Source organism: Podarcis raffonei, chromosome 4, assembly GCF_027172205.1.
Source record: "Podarcis raffonei isolate rPodRaf1 chromosome 4, rPodRaf1.pri, whole genome shotgun sequence".
Classification (NCBI taxonomy): domain Eukaryota; kingdom Metazoa; phylum Chordata; class Lepidosauria; order Squamata; family Lacertidae; genus Podarcis; species Podarcis raffonei.
Window position 1 is genome coordinate 5,363,562 of NC_070605.1, and position 18,422 is coordinate 5,381,983.

Below are 18,422 nucleotides of genomic sequence, written 5' to 3' on the forward strand. Positions count from 1 at the left end.
AGCTTGGGAAGTGGGGCTCTTCAGTTAAGAACCAGGAAATTGAATAGCATTCTGTCTGATACTTACAATTGCTTTTCACCGTCTTACAGCTGCCTCAGCCAGCAGTTTATGGCTGGATGTTCACTTTAGCCCCAGTTAGAACAGGATCTCGGCACTGCCTTTCTTCCCCTTAAAAGTACGCAGAGCCAGTTCCCTCCTATTTACCAGCAACATTTTGGAACCGAACTCAGAGAGGTGGAGTTATTAGGTTATACTAGTTTATTTGGTTGTAAACCACAGCACTGAAGCAACCACTGTGAACTCTGTAGGGCTGTCCTTTAGCAGCAGCTTGGTGAGAAGAAAGCGCTCCTCAAATTCAGGCTTATGTGCCAGCCATAATTTGTGGTCACCGCTGTCTCCTTCCCCGCACCCTACCTCACAAGTCCTCTGGTTTGCTGGACAATTTGGCAGAGGGGAAGAAGCATCCTGCATATCACACTGAGCTTTGAAACAGGTGGAAGCAGCCCAAGTCTCAGTGTAAGAATCTTCTGCCTGCTCCAAGGCCTGGCACAATTTGAGAGGGCCCCCTCCAGAGCCCGGGGAGGGGAAAGGATCCCCTCATTGCCTTGAGCAGGCAGCAAGGGCACTTGGTCCCTGGCAATTTGGCAAATGGATACATGGGCATCTCTAAGTACAGTGAGAAGACATTAGCAGGTGATGCTATTGATCTCTATGCTGAGAAATTAGCTTCAGTGGCTGATTTCTGCACATCAAGAAGCTGTTAAAGGCAGGAGAGCAGGCAAGGCAGCTTTCCTGCTCAGTTCTGGATCTGTGCCCACACTCAAGGATTCCTCATTCCCCTCACAGCCTTTATGTTTAAAGGCTTTTCTTGTCTTGTCACTCTGTCGCAAGGGCTCAAGACAGACCTTGGTCCCCTTTATTTTTCACACCATGAACGTGTGAAGCAGATTAGGACAAGTCGAAACAGCATGCCCAAGGTCACCTGGCAAGCTTCACTGCAAAGCTCAGATCGAACCAGCGCCTCCACTGTCACAGCCAGTGGCACCTCCATCCACCCACCATCGCCCGGCAATCTTGCAAAAGAAGCAGGAGCTGATCTTTGCAGTTCGTCACTCCAGGAGGAAGAAACGAATAAACTATATTGGTTTGCTTGTGACTCCATCCCATAATTCACTCCCACAGCTCGTTTTATGGTTCTAAATTTTGACAGCAGCTTCCACAGCTAGCAATGTTGGGTTTGAACTTACAATATGCTGATGTCTCGTGTGTGTGTGTGTGTGTGTGTGTGTGTGTGTGTTTACTCAAAGATATACACATTACAAAGTATCTTTTTATAATACACTGAAATAAAACAGCTACTTAATCTTAAAAAGAACAAGGGCAGAAAGAATTCAAAAAAGGGAAAAGACAGACCTAAAGAGAGAGAAAGCAAAAGAAGAGAAAGAAAGAGGAAAGATAAAGGGAAGATAAAAGGACTTCTGGGTCTCTGTCCTGCAGCTAATTAATTACCGTATTTTTCGCCCTATAGGACGCACTTTTTTCCCCTCCAAAAATGAAGGGGAAATCTGGGTGCGTCCTATGGGGCGAATGCAGGCTTTCGCTGAAGCTTGGAGAGCGAGAGGGGTCGGTGCACACCAACCCCTCTCGCTCTCCAGGCTTCGGGAACACATCCGCAGCCTAGGCAGCCCTGTGGGACTTACCGCAGGGCTGTCTAGGCTGCAGATAGCAGCCTGCTTCCCGGAGCACCGGGCGCGCTGAAAGCAGAGCGCCCGACGCTTCGGGAACACATCCACAGCCTAGGCAGCCCTGTGGGAGACATCCGCAGCGTGTTGGAGCCCTGGGGAGTTCCCCGCAGGGCTCCCCACGCTGCAGATAGCAGCCTGCCGCCAGGCGCAAGGGGCGCCCTGAAGCAGAGCGCCCCTCGCGCCGGGCAGACATCTGCAGCGTGTTGGAGCCCTGGGGAGTTCCCCGCAGGGCTCCCCACACTGCAGATAGCAGCCTGCCGCCCAGCGCGAGAGGCGCCTTGAAGCAGAGCGTCCCGCCCGCCGGACAGACATCGGCCAGCCCCACAAGCTTGGGGGACAGCAAGGAGGCGCAGCACCACCATCCCGCTGTTCCTCGACCTGGTTTGGTTTCCCCGACCTGGTTTTGGGGGGAAAATAAAGGGAAATTTTTTTCCCTTTATTTCCCCCCCAAAAAACTAGGTGCGTCCTATGGGACGGAGCATTCTATGGGACGAAAAATACGGTAAGATCCAACCATTCTATCTTCTATAAACCAGTATTTTTTCAATCTTTAAATCCAGATATTACAAGTTCATTTTCTCTCTTACACAAAAAGTCCATAAGAAATTTCCAGCATTTTATTGCGAAAGTCTCCTAATAAATATATTTTTGTTTTCGGTTTTGACTGTTTTACAATTTTTTAAACAGCAATTTATCCTAATACAATGCATTCTGTGCTATTTTCACTATCTCCATTTTATACACACTGTCCCCTAATATATATGGTTTCATACACTGTGTTTGGTTGGAGAACTGCATTGCAAAATTCAGATATATGCAAATATTGCGGGATAGCTGTGTTTCAGTTCTCATATTGTTCCTGAAAGTGCATACAGTATTTGATAGATGTGACGAGCCCTGCTCCCATCCCTAGTCAAGACAAGAGCTAGGAGCATCCAACATAGATTGGGATAGCATCTTAATAGAGCAACAGCAGTGGAAAAGGTTAGCTACCACCTAACCATGGCACAAGATGGAGAGCGAGGGATAGGACAGGCACTAAGTTGACACGCAACAGCAGGGACTCACAGCTTAAAAGGAGGGCTTTGGAGGTGGTGGTGGTGCTAGCAAATGCTTACTTACAGTTAAGGCCCTTTTAAAGGAAGGGCATGACTTGATTAGCTGTCATGAATGTGGACTCTGGTCATTGAGCCTTTAATAGCAACCAGCCACTTTTGCCATTATATGAAAGTGCTGTTTACAACTACATGCATATGTCACCTGCATAAATATGGAGAACCGAATTTAAGATTGGAAACTTGGGAAAATGAGAGAGACAACCAAAATTGACAGAACTTTCCATCCCTAGTCTTGGCCTAGCTTTGGCCCTGATTCCAAATCTCTCCTTCCTCCACTTGAGCATTCTCAGCTGTTGGCACCTGTTTACCCTGAGAGATCCTGCAAGGATTTTAGCCTCTGCAGCCACGGTTATTATGAGATCAACAGACTGGAAGCCTCAGGTTAGATTCTGGAAAAGAGACAAAATGACAATCTTGAATTGCACAACTCCGAGGTTCAACGAAGTGGATCTAAACAAGCCACAGTTTGGTTCCTGCAAAAGTCAAGCCCATCGCCTCGCCTTCCTTTTTTCAGGTCAAAAGCACTCAAGACACTTTCGATTCTTCTTCCTTTGCAGCGCTTCACTAGACTCCTGCTGACTCCCTAGCTTCTTGTTTCCGAGCATTAACACACCTACTAGCAGCAGATTCTTCCCCTTCCCTTCTTAAGGAGTCTGCAGGGTAGAGGAGTGGATGGCTGCCCTGTTGCTTTCTGCTGGAACACACCGTTCTGCTCTTCATTCACAGCCTCTGGAGGAGGCTTTCTGAGCTGCCCAAGATTAGAAATGCCTAATCTGGGGAGAAATAGCAAACGAGTAAAAAAGCAACAGCAGCAGCTTTTTATATCCTAGCAGGAACTGGAGTTTGCTCCTAAACTTTGGTGAGTTGAATAATTTGGATCTTATTGTGAATATAAGACATTTCTAAACATTACCTGCATCTGGGAGCTTTATTTATCAGACAAAAAGCCTCACACAGCTATATCTGAAAGCAGACAATTTTGCCTAAAATGGTCTGTGCCATTTTAGAAAGGGAGAAAGGGTATAATCTTCCATGTAACAGCCCTTAGGATATTTGAAGATGGCTATCATATCTCCTCTCAGTCTCTTTTCCAGGCTAAACATACCCAGCTCCCTCAACTGTTCCTCATAAGGCTTGTTTCCAGATTGTCGTTCCTCATTGATTGTGTTGGTCCCCGTCCTCTACACACATTCCAGCTTGTCAATATTCTTCTTAAATTGTAGCACCCAGAACTGGACACAGTATTCCAGGTGTGGTCTGACCAAGGCGGACTAGAGTGGTACTATTACTTCCCTTGATCGGCACACAATACTTCTGTTGATACAGCCTAGAATAGTCTTAGCTTTTCTTTCTTTTTGACGCTGCGTCACACTGTTGACTCATGTTAAGCCTGTGGTCTACTAAGACCCCTTGATCCTTTTCACATGTGCTGATACCAGGTGCTCGCCCCCCCCAGCTTATATTTGAGCATCTGGTACCTAAATGCAGAACCTTACATTTGTCCCTATTTTTCCCCAGCTTCAAACATATTTCTTATTAAAGGTTTCTTGGTTTACAAAAGTGTGTGCAATGTCTCTTTTTCCAAGTTACATTTTCTACAGATCAGTTTCATTTCTTGAGACCTTAGTGTTACATTAGGAAGAAAAGGGGGAAAGAGGTGGAGGGGGGCATGGCGAGTGGGGTTGGGGTTGGGTGGCAAAGCTTCTATTCTACTTAATGTATGTGTGGGGTTTTGTGTCAGCGTCACTTGTGCAGGTTCTCTCTACTATTCGCTTGTGTTCCTTTGGTGGTGAGAGAGGTTGGGGTTGGCCTAGGGTGTGATTGTTTGTTTGCGGTTGGCTGTGGTGAACTTTGTTTCCATGTGTGAGTGGGGTGGGTGGGTGTTTTTGTATCAGGTTAGTCATATTGATTCATATGCTGTTGGCAGATTCTTGTTGTTGACTTGTTGGGCTGTGTATGTGAAGACGTCTTCTTCTATTTGTCTCCGTGTCACATTCAGTTTATTGGTTAGTTTTACTAATAAGGCTGTTTCCTATACTGTTTGATATCATTGATACATGCTTACTGCTGACAGGTCTCTCCAGTGTCTCGCTATGATGTTTCTGTCCCTAGTGAAATTCATTTTGTTAGTTTGGGCCCAATTCTCCAATTTGTTCAGGTCATCTTGGATCACAATTCTGTCGTCTTTCCATGTGCTCTGGCACTCATCATGGTCCTCCGTGCGCCAATAACGGTTTAGTCATGCTGGCCACATGATTAAGAAAGCTGTCTGTGGACAAACACCGGCTCCCTTGGCCTGAAAGCGAGATGAGCGCCACACCCCATAGTTGCCTTTGATTGGCCTTAACCGTCCAGGGGTCCTTTACCTTTGCACCTTTTTTACCATCCACAGATTTGATGGACATCCACTCAATTCCTTCATCCAAGTCATTTATAAAGACGTTGAACAACAATGGGTACAGGACAGAACCTTGCACCACCCCACTTGCTACTTTTTTCTAGGATGATGAGGAACCATTCATGAGCACTTGGGGGGTTTGGTCAGACAACCAGCTACAAATCCACCTAACAGCTACATCATCCAGCCCACATTTTAGCAGCTTCTCCATGAGAACATTGCCATGAATGGTCACCCACAGACACATAAGCAAAGCCATGCAGGATCAGTCCAGTATTCTGTTTCTCATGGTAGCCAGGCAGATGCCCTTGGCAAACGCATAAGAAGGACAAACCCATAAGCAGTTGTTTCCTGGCAACTGGGGTAACAAATTTGATAAATTGTTGACAAGTGGCATCCACACAGAGACCAGGAGGCTCCAGTTTGTGTCTCAGCTGATCCTGACAGGTAATTCCACCCAGTTCCAAGTGAGAAAAGGGGAAATCCTGTTTGAAAAAGAGAACAAATCCTTCCTTCCAGGAAAGCAACTGCTTGTCTGTCTCAACCTCGGCTGAGGCACTAAGCCACATGTACTAGGACAAGTTAGGTTTGTTGGACTTGTCTGTGCAACTTGCTGCAAAACCTCATACTGAATAGCAGAGCAGAACAATGCTTTAAGAGGCTATAAAAACAAAGTTATAATAGCAAATCAATCCTCCCAAGCAATCTCGCCCACAGGCTACGAGCAGAGTACAATAGAAACACTAAAAGACATTGAATGCAACGCTGTGGTTGTATCTGCTATGGTTCATCACTAGAATTTGCACTTGACTGAGAGAAATTCACATTAATGTTCTCCAACCAAACTAAATGATTAAAATATGGCTGGCAGGCACATCATTCCACCTGGGATTCCTGCAGGTGCAGTGCTTCCCATCAGCCTAAGTAAGATTTCAGTGACCATCCACTATATTTTCTCATTATTTCTCTGTGCTGCTTCCTGCAGTCTGCTTAGGGAGAGATTGTGCAACCTTATTTGATGGGCCAGGAAGGACAGAGATATAGAGGATAAAGCATTTTGGGAAAGGTCACAAAAGTGATAATGAATTCACCAGAGGGCGAGTGTTACAAACTGCACCAAAAACAAAAGGGAAGCCTCCTAAATCAAAACAGGAAACAATGAGTTGAAATGAAGAGCAGTGCTTCTGCCAGGAGGAAAAAAAATTAAAACGAAAAATGTTGCAGGAGAAAGAACTGCAGGCTCAGAGAGCGCTCCTCGGTTTTCATTTTCGCGAATGCTGCCACCTAAAGACCAGGAGTCACATTTACAACTCTTCAGTTGAGAGATGCCAGGGGGGAACCTACAGCAAATGGGCTCAGATAGTCTGCTTCATTCAAGAGTCTTTGGACTTGAGCTGCTACCACCATCTAGACCACCTTGTCCAAAGAGGGGATATTTTGGGCTGAGCAATCTACTGGATCCAGAGAAGATTTATTAAGGAACGGTTGCACAACGGTTGCTTGGCAGGGGGTTTGACTCGATGGCCCTTGTGGTCTATTCCAACTCTATGATTCTATGATTCTATGAACTGCCTTCTTCAAGGCACTTGGGAACACTCCCTTCCATAAAGTGGTATTAATAATCTCCTGAACACACACAACCAATGCCTTCCCGCAAGATGTAAGTAGACAAAGTGGGCAAGGACTGAGAACACAAGCACTTTACCTACATCCTCTGGCTGCACTGATTGAAACAGAGCAATTATTTCCTGAAGTTGAGATAAGGGGCACAATAACTCCCATATTATTGGGGCAACGACATTATCATTGCATACAGAGGCGCCAACATCTCAAGATGATTGAGGGGGCCAAAACACAACAACCTGACATTGCAAGGAGCCAGGGGGGCAGAGCTGAACACCCTCTGAACATTGAGGGGGCCCACCCCTCAAAAAAACATGGGGTGTGTGTGAAAGTGCCTCGGCTCCTAAGAGTTTGCCTATGCTTGCACAAGAACTTTCAACAGAAAGTTTTGCATTATAAATTAGGTCAAAAAGAAGAAGAAAATAAGGTCTCTTGACAGCATCAGAAGTGATTCTTCATTATGGCTACTTATTATAGACTAGCAAGATTGTGATTATTCTCAGTTACCTGTTCCTCCCATTACAGCGTAACATTTCCATTAAAACCATGCATCTTTAGAGAGTTGGCTGCTCTGTAGAGCCATTTATCATGCACCCAGAGCACATGGCAATATGGGGTGAAATGTCTGGAGACCAATATAAAGCAGGTCATTCTACAGGGAAAACTATAAAGAATAATACATCCGAGGAGAAGCAGCAGTGAAGTCACACCCTGTGGCCTAGAAGCCATTCTGCACATATCAGAGCTGTTTTTCAGTGCAGAAAGGGGGCATGACATTTTGTTCTGTCATGTACCATCTTCCACCTGCACCTCTCACAAGTCATTCTAGTTACAAGCTGGGAATTGAGATATATTTCAACCATTAAGGTGTCTGATGTAATTTTTATGAACTCTGGGTTTAAAGTTATACATGTATAATTCATGCAACCATATTAAATTGCTCTCTTATTACTCCTCTCTTCATTAATCTCCATCTGATTTATAATACTGGCTGGAAATCATCTGAGAACTAATGATAAAAGCTCAGCTGAAATTAGATGATCACACCATAAATTTCCCCCAACTTTGGAAAGACCGACAAATACAGAGCACTTTACTTTTCCTATGCGAACACATAAGTTCCAACTCCACGGCAATAATGAATACATTGCTTCAATGGTAATTTACCGAACACTTTAGCAAACTGTCTTTTTTCCCAAAAACACACACAAAACTGTTTTGTTGCAGTTTCACCCATTGAATGTATCCTAGCCTTTCACTGTGTGCTTGGGCCAAGGCATCTAACAACCCAAGAGCCCTCCTGAATCAGATCAAAGGCCTATCTAGACCAACATCATCCTCTTTTCTACAGCAGCCAACTGGATGATGCCCCAATGGGAAGCCCATGTGCAGAGCAGGAAGGCAACATCCCTTTCCCACCATTTGTTCTTTAATGACCATTATTTTTTTAGAGATACAGGAATATCTGTCAGGGCTTAAAGGTAGATCTATCCTTCATAGATAATCAAACCATGAGACATAGCTGAGTCAGGCTCAGTTCCCAAAATGGCCAAGAGGGCGTGGAGAGATCATCAGGAAGTGGGGCTGATAGGGTCTGGAAACAAATAAGAGTTGTAGTGTAAAGGTAATGAAACTAGAACAAACCAGGACCGAGCATGGAATATAGACCCTGCAAGTGTCCCTATTTTCCAGGGACAGTTCCAGATTTACAGAAGCCATCCCAGTTTCTGATTTGACTTTGGAATGTTCTGCTTTTCCTTAGGACATCCCTATTTTCATCAGAGAAATGTTGGAGGGTATGGAGTTATGTGATCCCCAAGCCAAGGAGATAAGTAACTGTACAACCTTTAGAAGACATCTGAAGGCAGCCCCTTTAGGGAAGTTATTGTAATCTTAAATGTTTTATTATGTTTGTATATATATGTTGGAAGCTGCCCAGAGTGGCTGGGGCAACCTAGTCAGAAAGGTGGGGTAAAATAAAATTATGATGATGATGATGGAATAGGGCATCTCTATTTTCATTGGAGAAATGTTGGAGGGTATGGGAATAGCTTTGTTAAGTTGGTAAAGTTTATAAAAGAAGACAATGTTTATTTGTTACAATGACACACACACACCCCGGCCAAAAAAAACAATAATCTGGGACTAGAGCTGCCCACAAACATACGGTAAATATTGAGTTGACTTGGAACCCTCCTGCCTGGGAAAGATGTCGAAAATATTTCTAGTGGGGATACAGAGTTTAAAAAAAAAAGAAGCAACATTTCTGAGAGAAATTCCGCACGTTCTTGGATTTAATCCCTCAGAGCCTGCTTTCAGCCCTGCCAACTTTAGAGAAGAGCTTTTCCTGCTCAATAGCCCTGCTCCAAAAGGTGACTCCAAGGAAGGGGGTGTCAATGAGGACGAGCATCGAGGCCTTTTCAACTGTAACCTTTAGAGTCCTTCCTCAAATGCAGGCTCAGTTACTTAAAGCATTTCTGACTATCAAGGTCCTCCAAGGCAGCTTGCAGGTGCTCATTTTCATTAATATCAAAAAGCCAACCAAGTATTACTTGCTGTCCTTGCTTTTCAATGCTCTGCCCACACAAACATTTGCATTGAACAATGTTCTGTTAATGGGACGTTAGCTGCTGTAACGAGCCCTTAATGTTGCACTGTACTATAAATTGAAATGGATTATAGCGGCATGCTAGCTGGCTTATTCAATTTTAATATTTTTAGTTTAATTGTGTTAGGGTTGATGTATGGAAATGAGCCTCCTACGCTTGCCGATTGCAAGGTTGGCAGCTTGAATCCGTGCAATGGTGTGAACTCTGTCCCAGCTTCTGCCAACCTAGCAGTTCGAAAGCACACTAGTGCAAGTAGATAAATAGGTACTGCTGTGGTGGGAAAGTAAACGGCATTTCCGTGTACTCTGGTTTCCGTCACGGTGTTCCGTTGCACCAGAAGAAGTTTAGTCCTGCTGGCCACATGACCCAGAAAGCGAGATGAGCACCACAACCCCATAGTCGCCTTTGACTGGACAACCATCCAGGGGTCCTTTACCTTTACCTTTACCTTTTACATTATGGAAATATGCTTTTAGAGATGTCTCTGTGTCATACATAGAGCCCTGCTGAATACAACTGAGGGTTCACCTACCTACACCTAGAATCATAGAATTGTAGAGTTGTAAGGGACCATGGGAGTCATCTAGTCCAAACCCCTGCAATTCAGGAAGTTCTTAACCAACTTGGGGCTCAAACCCACAACAGAGAGATGAAGAGTCTTATGCTCTAGTGGCTGAGCTATCCTGTCCACCATTCTGTTTTGTACAATGGCCAAGCTGATGGCTTGGAATTGGCACGTATATAAGCTGCACCTTTAAAATTCATGGGGGGAGAGAAAAAAAGACAATACCCAAATATAAGCCGCTCCCTTAAAATTCCGCAGGTACTCACACCCGTTCCGTTTTACTGTATGTCTATTTCAGCAGTGATATCTTAAAAGCCACTTTTTCTAAGGTTGCGAATTTAAGCCGCACTTTTAACTTTTCACGGTTGGAATTTGGGGGGAAAGTGAGGCTAGTATTCAGGCCAATAGGGTAATCAGGGCTTGAAGCCATAACACCATCCCATCAATGCTTTCCAGCAACTGGTGCTTAGATTACTGTCATGTACTTTATATGGGGCTGCCCTTGTGCTTGGTTTGGAAGCTGCAGCTACTGCAGAATACTGTGACTAGAGTACTGAGTGCGCATATTATACTGGTGTGCAAGGATATGCACTGGCTGGCTATTTGAGGTTTTGTTATTAGCACATGAAGTCCCAAACAACTTGAACCAGGATACCAAGCAAACTACCTCCTCTGCTATAAACTAGATCAATAGAAATGAACAACAACAGCCTTCACATTCACCAGAAGAGACTTTACTTGGGCAGCAGACTGCTTTCTGGAAACCTCTTTGTTGTTTTTAGTTTATAGCATCAACCCTCTGCATTTCTGTCCCACAAGAGGTTTGGGAAGCTCCATCTGTGGGATGTTTCAAATGTCTCCTAAAAGTTTGGCTGTTTACTCAGGCCCATTGGAGATGTTTGAGAGTGTTACCTTGTTCAGTGGCTGTTTTAAATGTTGCATTTGAAAAGTATTAATTGTATTCTGAACTTCTTTCATATCTTATTGTACTTTGATTCCTTTTCTGTACATCAGATGCAGATTTTTGTTAAGCGGTATATACATTTTCTGAATAAATAGTAAGTGGCATACTGAATCTGAAAGCTCCATGTGTATTTTACTTTTACAACAGCGGCATTTAAATGTTTTGGAGCAAGAGTGCCTAGGCCTAGGTAAGCATTGCATTCAGCCTCTGTCCTCATTATTTACTACATCACCAGATCTGAGACTATCATCAAACTTGAGAGAGACCATTAACAACTCTCAACTATTTTTAATTGAACAATTTGGCACCAGAGAGCCTGCTGTCCTCCTGCTACATTAAGGAAACAATTGCATCTGTAAACATTTTGTAATTGGAACATTTGTTTCAAAACATGTTTGTTTCAGTTGCCTCAATTGGGCATCCTGGCAGGAAACAACTGTGCAAATTGGTTGTCTCTTAGTGCTGCGGATTTGTCCAATAGTATTGGTGCCATAATAAAAATCCAGGGACGGAGTGATTGCGTGCACAGTAGCAGGTTGCTGCTGCAGTGCCCAATCCAAAAAGCGCACTGACTTGGAAGCCCAAGCTGATTGTGGTCAGATGGGGACTATGGAAAGCATTTATTCATGTAGACACTCATAGGTGACTCCATGGGGTGGGGGGGGGCAACCACCTTCCCCAAACCAGAAGCTGCTTCCTCCACTTACCCTCCATTGCTGAACCCCTGTCATGAACATATACTGCTATTTTTCTTTCAGAGATCCTAATATATGTGATACAACTCACCTACCTATAAATATGCTCTGCCCCTTCTGTGCCCCCCCCCCAAGAAATTTCTTTCTGGTGACACCATTGTACACAATCCATATGAACAGTATAACACTGAAGAGGCTCTTTGCCAAACAATGACTAATATGTGTTTAGTCTTTAGTGTTTGTTGTATAAGAACTAGGAACCAGCCAGGTTGCTGCAAACAGAATCAACGCAGGCCAAAATGTGTAGCTTCTCCATTCTATGAAACTAGGGTCTGGGTGGCCTGTGGAGGTCTTTTGCAAAATCAAGATTTATTTATTTATTTATTCACCCAAGCTGAAAGCTCTCCTAATGCAGGGGAGGTGGGGGGGGAGACCCATTGTGCAAGTGGAAATCCTTGCATGGGGTTTCTGCTGACAGGACATGAAATGTGAATCTTGCCCATAGTATTTGACAAAAATGGAACTGTAGCAGAAAGAAAACAGTGCTGACTGTGACAATATATGTCAGAACGGAATCACTACCTTCTTACATCCCTAGTATTCAGCCATTGTTTTAGGAGAGCTGTGATCTTTCTTTAATCTCACTTTTTGTCATTCTATCAGGTGGTCCATGTTGAAGGTTCTGCTTATATATTCTATTTTAAACACTCTAAAGCAAACCTTCTGCACTATTTTGTTAAAAACTCAAGTAAAATTATTGCTGCTAGCCAATTTCCAATTGATTGTAGAATGCAATGTGATAGAATCTTATTCTCCAATATGCCCATGATACAGATGTAGATTATATCTCTGCATTTGTAATAATGCTCGTTTGATTGTCAAAAATGTGATTGGATTTTGTTCTTATTGGAGGTTTTAAATCTGAGAAATAATGAAAAAGGGATTATCTCCTCTTTTATTATTTCCTTATATATATGCAAATTATCTTAAAATTATATTCTGCAATTAAATGCTTAAAAACCAGCCTTCTGGTACTATTCACATTGTTCTGATGAAAACACTAAACAAAAGAGATGGATAATATTTGGGGAGGTAGTCAGGAGAGACATGGCATTTCACAAGTTTTCTCCCCCAGTGCATTCAGCACTCCTCAGTCCACCCTACACAAATTGCTGGGGGAAGCAGGGCTCTCTTTGCCCTAGCAGACACCCCCAAACTTCCTAAAACCCAGGAACTCTGAGACCAACACACCCTGCATTTCCCAGGCAGTTCCCTTGTAAGTTACTCAGCATGTAAAGGTAGCCCACACTCCTTGAGGCTCTCCCAGATCTCAGAAGAGTATGCTGGTCTCTTACAACAACTGACCCTAAACTTCTTGCAGCATGAATTCCAAGCCTCTAGGCTCATGGGGATTGCAGACCCTCTAAGTGTCTCAATTTTCTAGGGACAGTCCCAGATTTACAGAAACTGTCCCAGTTTCTGATTTGATCCCCAAATGTCCCACTTTTCCTTAGGTAAAGGTAAAGGTACCCCTGCCCGTACGGGCCAGTCTTGACAGACTCTGGGGTTGTGCGCCCATCTCACTTAAGAGGCCAGGGGCCAGCGCTGTCCGGAGACACTTCCGGGTCACGTGGCCAGCGTGACAAAGCTGCATCTGGTGAGCCAGCGCAGCACACGGAAACGCCGTTTACCTTCCCGCCAGTAAGCGGTCCCTATTTATCTACTTGCACGTCGTGCTTTCGAACTGCTAGGTTGGCAGGCGCTGGGACCGAGCAACAGGAGCGCACCCCGCCGTGGGGATTCGAACCGCCGACCTTTCGATCGACAAGCCCTAGGCGCTGAGGCTTTTACCCACAGCGCCACTTTTCCTTAGGGGGTCCCTATTTTTATCGGATAAACGTTGGAGGGTATGGAAGCTGGTATTGGTGCGGAGGGGGGTTAGTGGGGGGGTACCCTATTGGTACAAATGGGGATGTTCCTCCCAATGCAAACAGCAAGGAGGAAAGTGTTAGATTTCCCCTCCACCTCACCCTGATCCCAGTCATAATCAGCCCCCTTTTCCTGCTGATGCTATTTGCATTTGTAAGTACCTGCATGTCCAACAGAATGGTGCATTTAACCATCTGGCCCTTTAATTCAGTGAGTCCCTCCTTGCCCAGGGCTAACTAAAGTGTGAAACAAACAGCCTTTCACTAGCACTTTCTATAACAAGCTTGTTCTGAGCTCAGTCATTGACAGTTCTTGGGTCCCTCTGCTGGACCATGCCTTAAAATGGCAAGCCGATATATCACATTCCAACAGAAATTAGCAGTAGCTAAGATTCATTCTAGTACTTTGTACTGCTTAGGCATGCCTAATGCTTGCTGAGCTGTGTCCATGATCAGTGTTGCTCCATTTTTATATACAGTAGATCACTATAATATATTTAATAGTATAGTCCATAGCATATGAGACCAAGATACAATGAGTATGATCCATCTAAAATTAACTGTGACTCTAGGAGTCTTGGTTGACCACAAACTTGACATGAGCCAACAGTGTGACGCGGCAGCTAAAAAAGCCAATGCAATTCTGGGCTGCATCAATAGGAGTATAGCATCTAGATCAAGGGAAGTAATAGTGCCACTGTATTCTGCTCTGGTCAGACCTCACCTGGAGTACTGTGTCCAGTTCTGGGCACCACAGTTCAAGAAGGACACTGACAAACTGGAACATGTCCAGAGGAGGGCAACCAAAATGGTCAAAGGCCTGGAAACGATGCCTTATGAGGAACGGCTAAGGGAGCTGGGCATGTTTAGCCTGGAGAAGAGGAGGTTAAGGGGTGATATGATAGTCATATTCAAATATATAAAAGGATGTCATATAGAGGAGGGAGAAAGGTTGTTTTCTGCTGCTCCAGAGAAGCGGACACGGAGCAATGGATCCAAACTACAAGAAAGAAGATTCCACCTAAACATTAGGAAGAACTTCCTGACAGTAAGAGCTGTTCGACAGTGGAATTTGCTGCCAAGGAGTGTGGTGGAGTCTCCTGCTTTGGAGGTCTTTAAGCAGAGGCTTGACAACCTTATGTCAGGAGTGCTCTGATGGTGTTTCCTGCTTGGCAGGGGGTTGGACTCGATGGCCCTTGTGGTCTATTCCAACTCTATGATTCTATGATTCTATGAACTGTTGCCAGCTCTTACTGAGGGAAATTTAAGCAGGTGCTTAACACTCCCACTGAAATCAATGGGATTTGAAGGATAATATATATCGTTTAACTCCACAGCAGTTAGCAAATATTTATCCTAATGTAAGCAGTAGGTGTTGGAGATATGGTGGAACATAAATAGGTTGTCAGAAGTTATTGAAAAGAAATTATAAAAAATATAGCAAATATGGTTTGCTGCTCCATAACACCAAACTCATTATACATAGCTTAGGGTATCTGAAAACTGAAATACAATTAGAACATTCTATTTGAATTGGGAAATTAATAATAGCAGCAAAAATACCGATCATGCTCACTGAAAATGAGTGATTTAAGCAAAATGGTATGTTGCTATGATATCCAGACTTACAGAATTTGTACATTTAAGAGAGTATGGCAAAGAACCATGCTGATTATATAAAGCAAATATTCAAGGCTGGGTAGGGAGCATTTGGCCTTGCCGATGTTGTTGGACTAAAACTCACATCATCTCTGACCATTAGACATGCTGGTTGGGGCTGATGGGAGTTGGAGTCCAGGAACATCTGGATGGTCAATTGTTTCCCACTCCTGATTTAGGATGATAGCCAGCTAAGTCATACTCAGAACTGAGACCCACTGAATTCAGTGCACTTTAGTCAACATTAAATTTCACTTGTCTACTCTGATTATATATTTATTTATTTTCCAGTAGACCTTCACCTTGAGGTCTAAGAGGTGGTCACAACAATTTAAAATGCAATGTTAAAAACCGTTTAAAAACTAACAATGGGTCCTGAAAATATACATCTCAGGTAGCAAATGCCAGGGTAAAGAGGTATGTATAACATTGGGTATTGCCCTTAATTTAGAAGTAAGAGTTTTCTCACTGCTGAAAAATGAAGAATGGGAAAATGACAATGGTAGATATATTATATGGAGTAAATTAGAATTCGTTAAGGTAATTGTTCAACAAGCCTTTTAACTGGAGTTTACAGATCCCAGGATGGGAAAATGTTTTTTCTTATTAAGCACTTCAGGATGTTTCATGGTAAATGATTCACAAATTATATGAATAAGAAAGTTAACTTATAAATATGAAAACCCTGTATGTGTTTGTGTATGCTTATATAAAAGAAAGTCCTTCAGACTGCAATCCTATACATGCTTACTTGGGTGTACATCTCACTTAACTCAAGTGAGCCCGGCTTCGGCTGAGGAGGGCAGGATATAAATAAAATTTATTATTATTATTATTGTTTACTGCACAGCAGAAGAAGCTGACCATCTCCTAATCCAGTCTAATATCTCATTATTCTCATTAAACTTGCGCTTATATCATGGCTTCATTTGTTCAGAATAACTCTGCTTTATAGGTCACCATCTTATCACTATCATTCAGCAAAAAAGGGGAAAAGTTACATTTTACTGGCCACCCATACAGTGTGGCCCAGCACACATCCAACAGTACATCTCCTAGAGCATTATGCACCAGACATTTAAGCACATAATGGGCTTTCAATTTTATTTCCAGCTCACAATGTCACAGAAGCTCCTCCACTACAATATTACCATCTTGCCCAAACTGAGGCAGAACACTAGCCATTTGGGGATCTACACTAGAGATGGGGGATCCCTGGCTCTCGACAACGTTGGACTACAACTCCCATCATCCCTGACCACTGGCCATGTAGGCTAGAGGTGATGGGAGTTGGAGTGAAGCAACATCTAGAGCATGGGTTGGCAAACTAAGGCCCGTGAGCTGGATCAGGCCCAATTGCCTTCTGGATCCGGCCTGTGGACAGTTCGGGAATCACCACGTGGCTCGCCAGCACACGCATTCTTACCCTCTCCCTCACACGGCAGCAGCACCTCCTCCCTCCCGGCTTCTTCCCGCCCTGCCTAGAGGAGGAAGGGGGCTGGGCTTTGTTGATGCCCGCAGCAGCAGCGCTCGAGCGGCCGCCATTTTAAGCAGCCCCTCTCCACAGCCCTTTCGTGCGCTGCTCATCGTCCCTCCGCCACAGCAGCCACCAGCCCCTGCCATTCGCAAGACACAGGTAAGCAGCCACCGGGGCTCATGGTGCTCTTGCATCATCCCCCCCCCAAAAAAAAATATAGTCCGGCCCCCCCACAAGGTCTGAGGGATAGTGGACCGGCCTCCTGCTGAAAAAGTTTGCTGACCCCTGATCTAATAATAATAATAATAATAATAATAATTTATTATTTATACCCTGCCTATCTGGCTGGGTTTCCCCAGTCACTCTAGGTGGATTCCAACAAAATATTAAAATACAATAGTCTATTAAACATTGAAAGCTTCCCTAAACAGGGCTGCCTTCAGATGTCTTCTAAAAGTCTGGTAGTTCTTCTTCTTTTTGACATCTGGTGGGAGGGCGTTCCACAGGGTGGGCGCCACTACTGAGAAGGCCCTCTGCCTGCTTCCCTGTAACCTCACTTCTTGCAGTGAGGGAACCGCCAGAAGGCCCTCGGAGCTGGACCTCAGTGTCCGGGCAGAACGATGGGGGTGGAGACGCTCCTTCAGGTATACTGGACAGAGACCGTTTAGGGCTTTCAAGGTCAACACCAACACTTTGAATTGTGCTCAGAAACATACTGGGAGCCAGTGTAGGTCTTTCAAGACCAGTGTTTTGTGGTCTCAGTGGCCGCTCCCAGTCACCAGTCTAGCTGCCGCATTCTGGATTCTACAGTTTCTGAGTCACCTTCAAAGGTAGCCCCATGTAGAGCGCATTGCAGCAGTCCAAGCGGGAGATGAGCAGAGCATGCACCACTCTGGCGAGACAGTCCGCGGGCAGGTAGGGTCTCAGCTTGCGTACCAGATGGAGCTGGTAAACAGCTGCCCTGGACACAGAATTGACCTGCGCCTCCATGGACAGCTGTGAGTCCAGAATGACTCCCAGGCTGCGCACCTGGTCCTTCAGGGGCACAGTTACCCCATTCAGGACCAGGGAATCCCCCACACCCACCCGCTCCCTGTTGCCCAAAAACAGTACTTCTGTCTTTTCGGGATTCAACCTCAATCCTCCAACCACCTCCAGGCACTCCAGACTCCAGAGAGTGTCACAGGTTCTCCAAACTGGATCCACACCTGCCACCATCTCAATGTGCACCAGCCCTTGTCTCAAAGGCTGCACCCCCTGGGAGACCAGGCAACCCTGCCCTCCTTTCTCAACAGACCCTTACTCACTTTGGGTGAAGGTAGACACATAGGAAAGTCTCCCCAACATTCATAACTCAATGAAGGTTTGTCACCTACCGGTAGCTGTTTCCTCCTCAGGAGTCGCCACTACTTATGTCTACACTTGGATGATGAGGCATGTCCTTGTGCCAAGAGTCTTCAAGCAACTTTTTTGACTCCAAACGTCAAAGGCATAAGTCCTTCCTTGGCACATCAACTCAACTGAATTACTCCAGTCCACAGGTGAAAGAATTCTGGAAAAGGGTGGGTTGAATCAATTGGGGGGGGGGGGTTTGGTAGAAAGGCAAAGTGCTCTCTACTAGCAGCCAGTCCCAATTTCAGA

General features: G+C 44.6%; 1 protein-coding gene across 3 annotated transcripts in view; it reads right to left on the reverse strand.

The window, feature by feature from the left end:
- The window catches only part of SLCO2B1 (solute carrier organic anion transporter family member 2B1), a 72,196-nt gene that overhangs the window by 51,819 nt on the left and 1,955 nt on the right, over window positions 1–18,422 (reverse strand). For 2 of the 3 annotated variants that reach the window (XM_053385309.1, XM_053385308.1), the window contains exon 3: window positions 18,158–18,333. The gene's annotated coding sequence lies outside the window, so the exon portion shown is untranslated. Of the gene's footprint in view, window positions 1–11,706; window positions 11,724–18,157; window positions 18,334–18,422 lie in introns of those variants that run through there. The other variant, XM_053385310.1, reaches the window with a different exon arrangement.